The sequence below is a fragment of the Zingiber officinale genome, chromosome 1B, assembly GCF_018446385.1.
Source record: "Zingiber officinale cultivar Zhangliang chromosome 1B, Zo_v1.1, whole genome shotgun sequence".
Taxonomy (NCBI): Eukaryota; Viridiplantae; Streptophyta; class Magnoliopsida; order Zingiberales; family Zingiberaceae; genus Zingiber; species Zingiber officinale.
The window spans coordinates 72,303,442-72,316,052 of NC_055986.1; positions in this window are offsets into that span (position 1 = coordinate 72,303,442).

Genomic DNA, 12,611 nt, shown 5'->3' on the forward strand with positions numbered 1-12,611 from the left:
CTGGTTGTAAATTAGATTTAGACTCGAATGTAACTCAAGTTTCAAAATTGTAATGTACAAAATTGGAGCTGTGGAAGGTCCACTCGAGACAGAGTTACGAGAAAGGCGCGAGCAACACAAGGTGGTCAAAAGGAAGGCGCTTGAGAAGTTGACCTTAGGTTGACCATCCGATCTTCTCATTGGCTTGAGAAGATCGTAGTAGGGCCATGACTAATCACAAAACTTAGTTAATTACTTGTGTATATGATGCATGTTTAATTAAGTAATTAATTAGTGCCTAGCGATTAAGATTAGATCTAAATCGTGCACAAGATGCACCCTTACGATTAGATTAGATCTACATCGTGTACAAGATGCACTCTATCAATTAGATTAGATCTATTTCGTGTATATGATACAACATCATTTAGATTAGATCTAAATCATGACAACTCAAAATGCCTACCATGCCGTGATACCTACCACTACCTCGATCGCATGATGTTGTTGAATCTGCCAAAGCAGAGCAACACATACTATCTTAGTAGGGTACGGAGGGACAATCTTGGTCCCGCCCATCAACGCATGGGCGAGTACAAACTCAATTAGATTGAGTATTCCTAGTTTACTCGGTTGGATCGAGTACAACTATAGGCATTCTTCCAATGGTTGGAAAGGTAGGACAAAATCACGTTTATATTAATTCTCGGGCGTATTAGCCAAAGCTAACTCGAGGTTTAATATAAATGCGGATTTCATCCTATAAACAAGAGTTGCATAGAGATGTAATTGGTAATCGTTACCTACCGATCATACTAAATCTTGGGTGTATTAGCCAAAGCTAACTCAAGGGTTAGTATGATGTGGATCTTGTCCCACACGAATTTTAGAATTCAGTGGGATCATCATTTAGTTAAACGCCTAATTAAATGATTAAGAATATGATACTTATTTCTGCATTTATTTCTGTTGTAGAATTTCCATGACGTCAAATACGAACACTTTCTCTCTAAGATCTATCCTTAAGAAGGACAAGCTCAACGGAGCAAATTTCCTGGACTAGTACAGGAACCTGAGAATAGTTCTCACCCAAGAACGTAAACTGTACGTTCTGGAGTAGCTCATTCCGGAGGCTCCTCCTGCCACTGCCACGCGAGCAGACTGAGATGCTTACAAGAAGCATCAAGATGATGCATTAGATGTGTCCTGTCTTATGCTCGCGACCATGAACTCTGAGCTTCAGAAGCAACATGAGTTGATGAGCGCTTACGATATGGTTGAACATTTTTGTCACCTATATCAAGGACAAGCAAGGCACTGGAAGAGGAACTCCAAAGAATACCTGGAAGATCTTAAGAAGAAGAGAAATAAGATTTCTACTTCAGGTATACATGTTATAGAAGTCAACCTCTCTATTTCTTAATCGTGGGTATTAGATACCGGATGTGCTTCGCACATTTGTACTAATGTACAAGCGCTGAGAAATAGCAGGGCATTGATGAAGGGTGAGGTAGACCTACGAGTAAGCAATGGAGCACGGGTTGCTGCTATTGCTGTAGGAACTTACCATCTATCTCTGCCCTCTTGGCTAGTACTAGAATTAGATGATTGTTGTTATGTGCCTGCCTTGACTAAGAACATAATTTCAGTTTCTTGTTTGGACAAGAAAGGATTATCGTTTATAATAAAGAACAAATGTTGTTCCATCTATTTAAACGATATGTTCTATTGTAGTGCACCTCTGATAAACGGACTCTATTTTCTAGACTTTGAGAGCCCTATCTATAACATAAATACCAAGAGGTTCAAGTCAAATGATCTGAACCAAACCTATCTCTGGCACTGTCGCTTAGGTCATATAAATGACAAGCGTTTATCCCAACTCCATAAGGATGGTTTACTGGACTCATTTGATTTAGAATCATATGAGATATGCGAGTCATGTCTACGAGGCAAGATGACCAAGACTCCCTTTAGTGGGCACAGCGAAAGGGCGACTGATTTGTTAGGACTCATACATAGTGATGTATGTGTCCCTTTCAATGTCACTGCTAGAGGCGGTTATAGGTACTTCATCACATTTACTGATGATTTCAGTAGATATGGTTATGTGTACTTGATGACACATAAGTCAGAATCCTTTGAAAGGTTCAAAGAATTCAAGAATGAAGTACAGAACCAGCTTGGCAAGAGTATTAAGATACTTCGATCAGATCGAGGTGGAGAATACCTTAGTCATGAGTTTCGTGACTACCTAGCTGAGTATGGGATTCTATCCCAACTCACTCCTCCTGGAACACCACAGTGGAATGGTGTATCCGAAAGGAGGAATTGTACCCTATTAGATATGGTACGATCTATGATGAGTCACACAGATCTTCCGGCATACCTTTGGGGCTATGCTCTAGACATAACAGCTTTTATACTCAACCGAGTTCCATCAAAGGCCGTGATAAAGACACCATATAGGATATGGACTGGGAGAGATGCCCAGGTGTCTTTCATGAGGATTTGGGGTTGTGAGGCTTCCGTACGATGTCAAGTCTCAGACAAATTAGGACCCAAATCCGACAAGTGCTATTTCATTGGATATCCCAAGGAAACTAAGGGATATTACTTCTACATTCCCAGTCAGCACAAGGTAGTTGTGGCAAAGACTGGGGTCTTTCTAGAAAGGGACTTTGTTTCTAGAAAGACTAGTGGGAGCGCGTTCGATCTTGAAGAAGCTCAAGATGCGAACAATAGCACTGATGCCTCGATGGAAGTTGAACTGGAACCACAAAGTGTTGTGGATGATGTTGTTCCACAAAGAGTTGAGGAACAACAACCAGTTCAAGTAGACATACCTCTTCGCAGGTCTGATAGGGTACGTCGTCAGCCTGAGAGATACTCATTTCTCTTGTCTGACAATGATGACGTTGTGCTCATAGAGGATGAGCCTACCACCTATCAAGAAGTTGTGATGAGACCAGATTCCGAGAAATGGCTAGAAGGCATGAGATCCGAGATGGAATCTATGTAAACCAACCAAGTATGGACTTTGGTTGATCCACTTGAAGGGGTAAAACCCATAGGGTGTAAGTGGGTCTTTAAGAGAAAGACTGGCATGGATGGACTTATCTATAATGGTCGCTTGGTAGCTAAAGGTTTCAAGCAGATTCATGGTATTGACTATCATGAGACCTTTTCTCCAGTAGCAATGTTTAAGTCCATTCGGATCATGCTTGCTATTGCAGCTTACCACGATTACGAGATCTGGCAGATGGACGTTAAAACTGCGTTTCTGAATGGAAACCTACAATGACACAGCCTGAGGGTTTTGTCGATCCACAGCATACTAGCAGAATATGCAAGCTGTATAGGTCCATTTATGGAATAAAGAAAGCTTCTCGGAGCTGGAATCTTCGATTCGATGATGCAATCAAACAGTTTGGTTTCATCAAGAACGAAGATGAACCTTGTGTCTGCAAGAAGGTTGTAGGGGACATAGTTGTCTTCCTCATATTGTATGTGGATGACATACTGCTCATTGGGAAGGACATCCCTATGCTTCAGTCTGTCAAGACCTGGCTAGGGAGTTGCTTCTCAATGAAGGACTTAGGTGAGGCATCCCGCATTCTAGGGATACAGATCTATAGAGATAGATCTAAGAGATTGCTTGGCCTAAGTCAGAGTACATATATTGACAAGGTACTCCTTCGGTTTTCCATGCTGAACACCAAGAAGGGATTTCTGCCGATGTCACATGGCGTTAGTCTTTCGAAGACTCAAGGTCCCTCTTCTAGAGAGGAGAGAGACCGCATGGATCAGATCCCTTATGCCTCAGCCATAGGATCGATCATGTACGCCATGCAATGTACTCGACCTGATGTCTCGTATGCTTTGAGCATGACGAGCATATACCAGTCAGATCCAGGTGAAAGTCACTGGATAGTGGTCAAGAATATTCTTAAGGACTTAAGAAGGACTAAATATTATTTCTTGATATATGGAGGCAATGATGAACTAGCTGTAAAGGGTTACAGTGATGCTAGCTTCCAGACCGACCAGGATGACTATAGATCACAGTCGGGGTTCGTATTTTGCATTAATGGTGGTGCTGTGAGCTGGAAGAGTTCGAAGCAGGACACAGTAGCTGATTCTACGACAGAGGCCGAGTATATTGCTGCATCAGAGGCAGCAAAGGAGGCAGTTTGGATTCGCAAGTTCATCACTGAACATGGGGTGGTTCCTAGCATTGCTGACCCTATTAAGCTCTATTGTGACAATAATGGAGCTATAGCACAGGCGAAGGAACCTCGCTCACACCAGCGGACCAAACACATACTACGGCACTTCCATCTCATTCGAGAGATCATCGAGAGAGGAGATGTGAAGATTTGCAGAGTACCTACAGAGGCTAATATCGCAGATCCCTTGACCAAGGCTTTGGCATAGAGGAAGCATGATGGTCACACTAGGTCATTTGGGCTTAGAGCCTACACTGATTGGCACTAGTGCTAGTGGGAGATTGTTAGCTAGAGCCCTAGAGCCAATCATTTGATGATTGTATTTTGGACTTATTGTATCATATTCTATATTAATAAAGGCATTTGGTTTTTGGTTATTATACTTACTTATATTGGTGCCAAATAAACTAAGTATAATAATGTCCTTGAGTAGAAGGTTCTTACCTATATCAATCGGTTAGCTGAACCGATAGTGAGATGATATAGGGAACACTACTCTTAATCATTACTAGTCGAGTATTAACATTCAGGGACAATGTTAATGCAATAAGACTAGCATGTAGGTCAACTCGATGAGTTGATCTCACAAGTCAGGGATATAGATATATCAAGTTGACACATGGGTATACATTAGAGAATGTATACTGAATGACCCGCCATGAGAAAGTATCATAGATCGTTATATGAGTGTCATATACTTTCTCATGTGACTATTTGTATGACTACTAGTCCTTAGACCTGAAGTCACCATGGTTCCCTATATAAGGAGTTATGTACTTTGGTTTCGTCAAACGTCACCCGTAACTGGCTGGACTATAAAGGCGACTACTGGGTATGTAACAAATTATGCGGAGGGATGTGAGTGATGTAGATAGGATCTATCCCTCATATATGACGGGAGAGACATCGGTATTCCTGATATAGTGAGACCACGAAGTGCATGGCCATGCCCAAATGAGTCAATATGAGATATTGAGCTCATTTGATTTAGTGAGTCTACTTGGAGTTCAGGATTTAGATTGATCAGAGCATGACACGGTCTATGCCTCATATTGATCAATCTAAATGTCTAGGATAGAAGGACACTTGTCATATATTGTGAGGAATCACAATTAATAGTCACAAGGTGATGTTGGATCTCAACATTTCTTGTAACTTGGGTAGCAATGATGTTTTGCTAGATGTCGCTCATTGCTTATGTTTTTAAAGGAGTTTAGAAACATTGCCAACGTTACAAGAACCTATTGGGTCACACACAAAGAACAAGTGGATGGAGATTAGGTTTATTTGATGAACCAATTGGATTAGGTTCATATGATGAACCAATTGGATTCGGATTGATTTAAATTAGACTTATTGAGTTAGACTCAATTAGATTCAATTGTTGAATGAGTCTAATTTAAATTTGATTCATTAAGTCAATTTATATAAATGAATTGAGATTCATTAGATTGAAATTGGCTAGCACTCTCTAGGGCTCTCGGGTAGGATTGGAAGAAGAAGAAAGGAAAAGAAGAGAACACACTCCTCTAAAATCTCTATGTGACTTTCACTAACCTTTCTTCTTGGATTAGATTCACTCTCCTTTCTTCTCCCTTGCTTGAAACCCACGACCAAGAGAAGAGAAGGAGCAAGAAGAGAGCTTAGGAGGAGGAAGATCACTTGAATGAGAGTTACACTTGCAAAATGAAACTCTTTTCATCTAATTAAGTGGTTTGTAACCTCCATGGGATACCAAGAGTCACAACTCTTGGTAACTCCCATGAGGTGGCACTTCACTTAAGTAACCATGATGATGTGGAGCATCATCATTGGTCCACTTAATGCCAACTCACCAATGAGGTGGCATAAAGTCAAGTCAAACTTGACTCTTCATCTTCCTCTCAAGTCAAGTCAAACTTGACTTAATCTCTCTCATGGTTGATTTAATCCAACCATTTAATTCAAACCAATTTAATATAATGAATCTAATTCATTTAATTAAATTGATTCAATGAGTCATAATCTAAATTAGACTCATTGAACACATGAATCAACTTGAGTCCAACTCAATTAGCCCAATTAGGATTACTCTTAATCCAATTTGATTCATCAAATGAATCTAATCCTCTTGGTTCATCATATGAACCTAATCTCCATCCACTTGTTCTTTGTGTGTGACCCAATAGGTTCTTGTAACGTTGGCAATGCCCCTAAACTCATTTAGAAACATAAGTAATGAGCGGTATCTAGCAATACATCATTACTACCCAAGTTACAAGAATGTTGAGATCCAACATCACCTTGTGACTACTAATTGTGACTCCTCACAATATATGACAAGTGTCCTTCTATCCTAGACATCTAGATTGATCAATGTGAGGCATAGACCGTGTCATCCTCTAATCAATCTAAATCTTGAATTCCAAGTAGACTCACTCAATCAAATGAGCTCAATATCCTATATTGACTTATTTGGGCATGGCCATGCACTTCGTGGTCTCACTCTATCAAGAATACTGATGTCTCTCCCGTCATATAGGAGGGATAGATCCCATGTACATCACTCACATCCCTCCGCATAATTTGTTACACACCCAGTAATCGCCTTTATTGTCCACCCAGTTACGGGTGACGTTTGACGAAACCAAAGTACATAACTCCTTATGTAGGGATCCATGGTGACTTCAGGTCTAAGGACTAGTAGTCATACTAATAGCCACATGAGAAAGTATATGACACTCATATAACGATCCATGATACTTTCTCATGGCGGGTCATTCAGTATACATTCTCTAATGTATACCCATGTGTCAACTTGATATCTCTATATCCATGACTTGTGAGATCAAGTCATCGAGTTGACCTACACGCTAGTCTTATTGTATTAACATTGTCCCTAAATGTTAATACTCGACTAGGAATGATTAAGAGTAGTGTTCCCTATATCATCTCACTATCGGTTCAACTAACCGATTGATATAGGTGAGAACCGTCTACTCAAGGACATTATTATACTTAGTTTATTTGGCACCAATACAAGTATAATAACCAAAATCTAAATGCCTTTATTTATATAGAATATGATACAATAAGTCCAAAATACAATCATCAAATGATTGGCTCTAGGGCTCTAGCTAACAGATGAGGCATCATCCACATCCTCAAGGGTAGAAGAAGAATCCAAGACAAGCAAAGAAGAGGTCATGGAGGTCAACCTAGTGAGCACCTCCACCGAAGTCAAGTCAAAGGACCACATAATTTGCTTTGGGTGCAATGAGAAGGGGCACTACAAGAGTAGGTGTCTAATGGGTAAGAAGAAGGTAACTCCTAAACCCATTCAAGTTAATTTGAATACTAACAAGAGTTGTAGGAATGAAGAAACCCAAGGAAGGAGGATGCACATCATATGCTCCACGTGTGGAGAGAAGGGCCACTACCACACCAAATGCCCCAAGAAGTTAGAGATTAAGAAGCTAGCGCATCTAAAGAAATGGGAGAAGAAGGAGAGAAGCAAGTGTCAAGGGGGAGCTTCAAGGGTAAGGGAGGTATACCCTAACTTGAATCGTAATTCAAATTTTCATTCTCCCATGTATGCTAGGAGAAATGATTTTGTTAATCATAGTATGCCCATGAAAAATTTTGGATTTAAATATCATGATATAAATAGGGTAAATGTAGATTATAACCCTAGGGGACCAATTCATGATAAAGCTAGAAATGATATACCTAAGGAGACCCAAGGCATTAATCTCAAGAAGGGGAGACATATGCCTAGAATGGGTAGGTCTAGGAATGTCCATGGTGGGCATGTTGACTCTAGGTTTAGGAACGTAGAAAGGGAAAATCAAGCTTTGAAGGCAAAGCTTGATAAGTTGGAGAAAACCCTAGAAAGATTCAATGTTGGATCTAAGAGTTTAGGTATGGTGTTGGGTAGCCAAAGACCCAACAATGATAGATCGGGTTTGGGATACCGATCTAATGTCTCCAAGGCTAAGGGAAAGTCTTATGCTTATTGGAGTGTATACTAAAAGCCTAGCTTTTGTAAACATTTATTTTTGAAATAAAGGAATCACATTTGGTCAATATCTACATTTATTTGTTAAATGTAATTGTTCAATTAATTTATATAGTAGATAACAAGGAGTGTGGTGTCATACTCAGAAGATCATGTTGTCGGTTATATATAAATTATAAACAGTTGCTCACGACTAAGATGGAAAGGAACAAACTATCGGAATAGTCGTAGTGTAATTAAGTATTAGTTTGTCTTGATTAATAAATTACACTAGGACACTCTAAGTGTATTGAGTAGGACCATTTAGGTAAGTTCTTTTTGTACTGACTTAATAAAAGAACTAAACCTTAGTTATTATGGAAGTGTGTGCTCTTAATCCTAATATAATAACAAGCACATATATTTAATATTTATTTATTTGACTTATCAAAGGGTGAGGTTTAGCTCGATAAATCAATATGCCCGATAAGTTGGGAAATAATATTACTTATAGTGTGTGTTGTTGATTATAGAAGGAATCTGTGTCCTAGTTATCTAGGTTGAGAATGTCCCCAAGAGGATCTCATAAGGATTATCATGTTAAACCCTGTAGGTGGACATAGTCCGACATGACAATGAAGTTGAGTGGTACTACTCTTGGAGCTAGATATTAATTAAGTGAGTTGTCAGTAACTTACTTAATTAGTGGACATTCATAATCTTAAACACAGGGAGACTAACACACTCATGATAAGAAGGAGCCCATAATGTAATTTGGGATTGGTGCGGTAGTGCGATAATAACTCGCTAGTGGAATGAGTTATTATCGATGAACTTGAGTTGTGTGTTCGGGGCGAACACGGGATACTCAAACTCATCGGAAGGCCAAAACTAATTTCTCCTCTAGGTCCCTTTCATAGCCCCATTAAAGCCTCAAGTCCATCCAAAGAAAGGCCCTTCTTGATGTCCAAGAAGGGGGCCGGCCCAATGCTTGGTGACCAAGCAAGGGCCGACCACATCCTCTTTATAGGGGCCGGCCCTATTGCTTGGTGACCAAGCTTGTAGGGGTCGGCCAAGATTAATTCAAATATGAGGGTTGTTTTTATTTTTAAAATCTTCTCTTTGTAGAAAACTATAAGTTTTAAAAGAGAAATTTTAATTTTTAAAAACTTTCCTTATTTGAATTAGGACACATGTATTAATAGAGAATTTTAAAAGTTTTAAAACTTTCCTTTTTTAACCATCCTCATGGTTTAAGAAAAAAAAGAAAGATAAGTTTTAAAATTAAAATTTTCTATCACCATGTTAAAAAAGGAAATTTTATAAGAGAAGTTTTAAATTTTAAAACATGGTTTTAATTTTTAGAACTTTCCTTTTTTAACTCCTACTTTAGGAAAGAGAGCTTGTAAATTTTATAAGAATTTTTCTTGTAAAATTTTATTAAAAAATAAAAATTCTTTTCCTCTTATGGGGGTCGGCCACCCTTGCTTGGTGCCCATGCAAGGTGGTCGACCATGTTTAAAAAATAAAATCATCATCAATTAATTTTGGTGATTGATTCAATCAAGAGGAAAGAAAAGGAAAATTAAAAGGGAAAAGGAAAAGCTAGAGGAAGATTTTAATTTTTTTAAAAATTCTTCCCTTATTTGCCTTGGGCAACTAATATAAAAGAAGGGGTGGGGAGGCCTCATGAGAAACAATTCTTATTCTCTTGCTTGGAGAACCCAAGTGGTCGACCCTCCCTCTCCCTTCTCTTTTCCCTTTTGCTCTCTTCTCCTTGGTGGTGGTGGTGGCCGGATTTTAGAAGAAAAGGAAGAAGCTTTTGGGTGGTGTTCATCTTGGAGGATCGTCGCCCACACGACTTCCAAGGCGAAGCGAGGAATACGACAGAAGATCTTGAGGTCATTAGCTTACAAAGAGAAGGTATAACTAGTAATTTTCTTCCACATCATACTAGTTATTTTCTTTGTAAAAATTCTAAATACAAGAGGCAATTAGATCTAGTTTTTCGCATTAGATTTTCAAAATTGTGTTTTCTTCTTTTTCGAATTTGTGATTCGATTGTTCTTTTTGGTTAACCTAGAGTTATTTAAGGAAATTAAATATTTGCTTTCCTTAAAAGGCTTTGTCTAGGCGGTGGTGGTTGCTCCCATATCCAAGAAGGTCTTGTGCCTCGCCATGCAGTCCTGGAAGTCAATTTTGGAAATTAATATTTAATGAAATTAATAACATAGGTGGATTTGAATCAATAGTGTTAAGTTCCGCTTACGATTCAAATCTAAACCATTAAGAACAGATAAGTTATATATTGAATCAATGATGTTAAGTTTCGTCTACGATTCCTAATTTAACTTCTAAAGAACGCAATAGGTTATTTAAGGAAAGGTTCGACACTTGTACAAAAAAATTTTGTACAATGGAACCGGTATGTTTTCCTAGGACTAACCAACAATTGATATCAGAGCTAGGGTTTGCCTCTATGTGTTTAGAATTCAAATAGGTTATGCACATGTCATACATAATTTAGGCAGGATAATAGTAGGATGTGCTAACTCTTTGGTTGCAGGCTCTAACTATTATGGCTTATTGATGTTGTGTGTGATTGGACCCTTGGACATGTCAAGGGCAATATTTTGTGTGTGCATGATTGTATGTAACTAATACAGCAGGAGCTGTATTAGCCCTAGGATTTTAGAATTTTATTTTCGATCTAGATTACATGTACATTCCCTCATGGAATATAGGATCGATGTATGTAAAATTCTATTTTTGTCGCGGATCGGATTCTTGCGAGGTGTGGTACTTTTGGAGCACCAGAGGCACAGCGAAATAAGAAGCAAGATGGATGCGATAACTTGACCCGATGGTGGTGTCTAAAGATGGCAGCAGTTAGGGTTGGAGCACATGGAGGACAGTAAAAGAAAAAGGCCATAATAGTTGGAAAATAATTTCCATATTTATTGCTTTTATTTACTGTGATGTGTGTGTATGCATGTGATGTATGCTAGGATAGTTTAAAATTCCTCACTTTAAATAACTAAGTGGGAGAGGGATTTATTTTAATAAATTCCACGGTCTCCATTACTGGTTTATATGTGATGTAAACAAACTTGCGCGTTGGCTCTGAGTGTCTTCCTCCATATCGGATGAGTTTATTTGCGGATCACTAGATCAAACTTCCATTTTGGATGACTATAGGAAATTAATTAAGAGCATGTGATCTTCCCCATCAGAAGGGGCACAATCTTATTAATGGACTTAGTGTCAAGTAATGGTGTACACTTAGGCACGTCCAATAGTATCCTCCCCATCGGAGTCACTGCTATTATTTGTGTGACCGAAAGAAACCAACTATTAATTTTATTTGTCAAAAAGTTAGGTTGACAAGATAATAAAATTAATGGGTTACACCCTCCTTTTACAAATGTTGAATTTGTATACGTCCACACTATCGTGGCATACAAAATTCACGGTGTTTTAAGGTGTTAGTTAATTTAAAATAGTATTGTTTGAGGAATCAATATTATTCTAAATTTAGAGTCCTGGCCAAAGTTATTTTTGTGATTCTTAGGATGACTTTCAACTCACTGGCCATTATACTGAAAGATAACAAACTTATTGGACCCAACTATATAGATTGGAAAAGAAACCTGGACATTGTCCTTACTGCTGAAAGTTATAAGTTTGTACTAACTGAGTCTTGCCCTAATGCACCTGACAATGACTCTACCCCAGAGGAGATTGAGTATCATAAGAAATGGGTAAAAGTTGATGAGATGGCGCGGTGTTACATTTTGGCATCAATGTTAAATGTATTGCAACATCAACATCAAGATTTACCAACAGCTTATGATATAATGAACAATCTCAAAGAACTCTTTGGGCACCAGAGTCGGACTGCTAGGCAAGAGGCAATGAGAAAGCTAATGACAGCCACCATGTCTGAGGGGGCACCCGTAAGGGATCATATCCTCAAGATGATGGCCTATCTGAACGAAATACAAGTTCTTGGAGGAGAAATCGATGGGGAAACTCAGGTCGATATAATTCTCCAAACACTACCCAGAAGTTTTGAGCAGTTCCGCCTGAACTATAACATGAACAAAAGAGAGTATACGTTGGCGAAACTTCTTACAGAACTACAGGTAGCAGAAGGTATATTTTGTCAAAGTTCTCAGATTCACTATGCTGAAAATGGTTCTACTTCTAAGCCGAAAGGCAAGAAGAAGAAGAAATAGGTCTTTTCAGCAAAGAGAGTGAATAAACCTCAGGAACAAAAAGCTGGAATGAAGAAGCCAAAGGGCAAGTGCTTCATCTGCAAGCAGACAGGGCATTGGAAGGCAGACTGTCCTCGTAGGAATCAGAACAATAAAGGTATATCTCATGCTCTAGTTGTTGAAACATGTTTAGCGGTGTTATCTACTAGC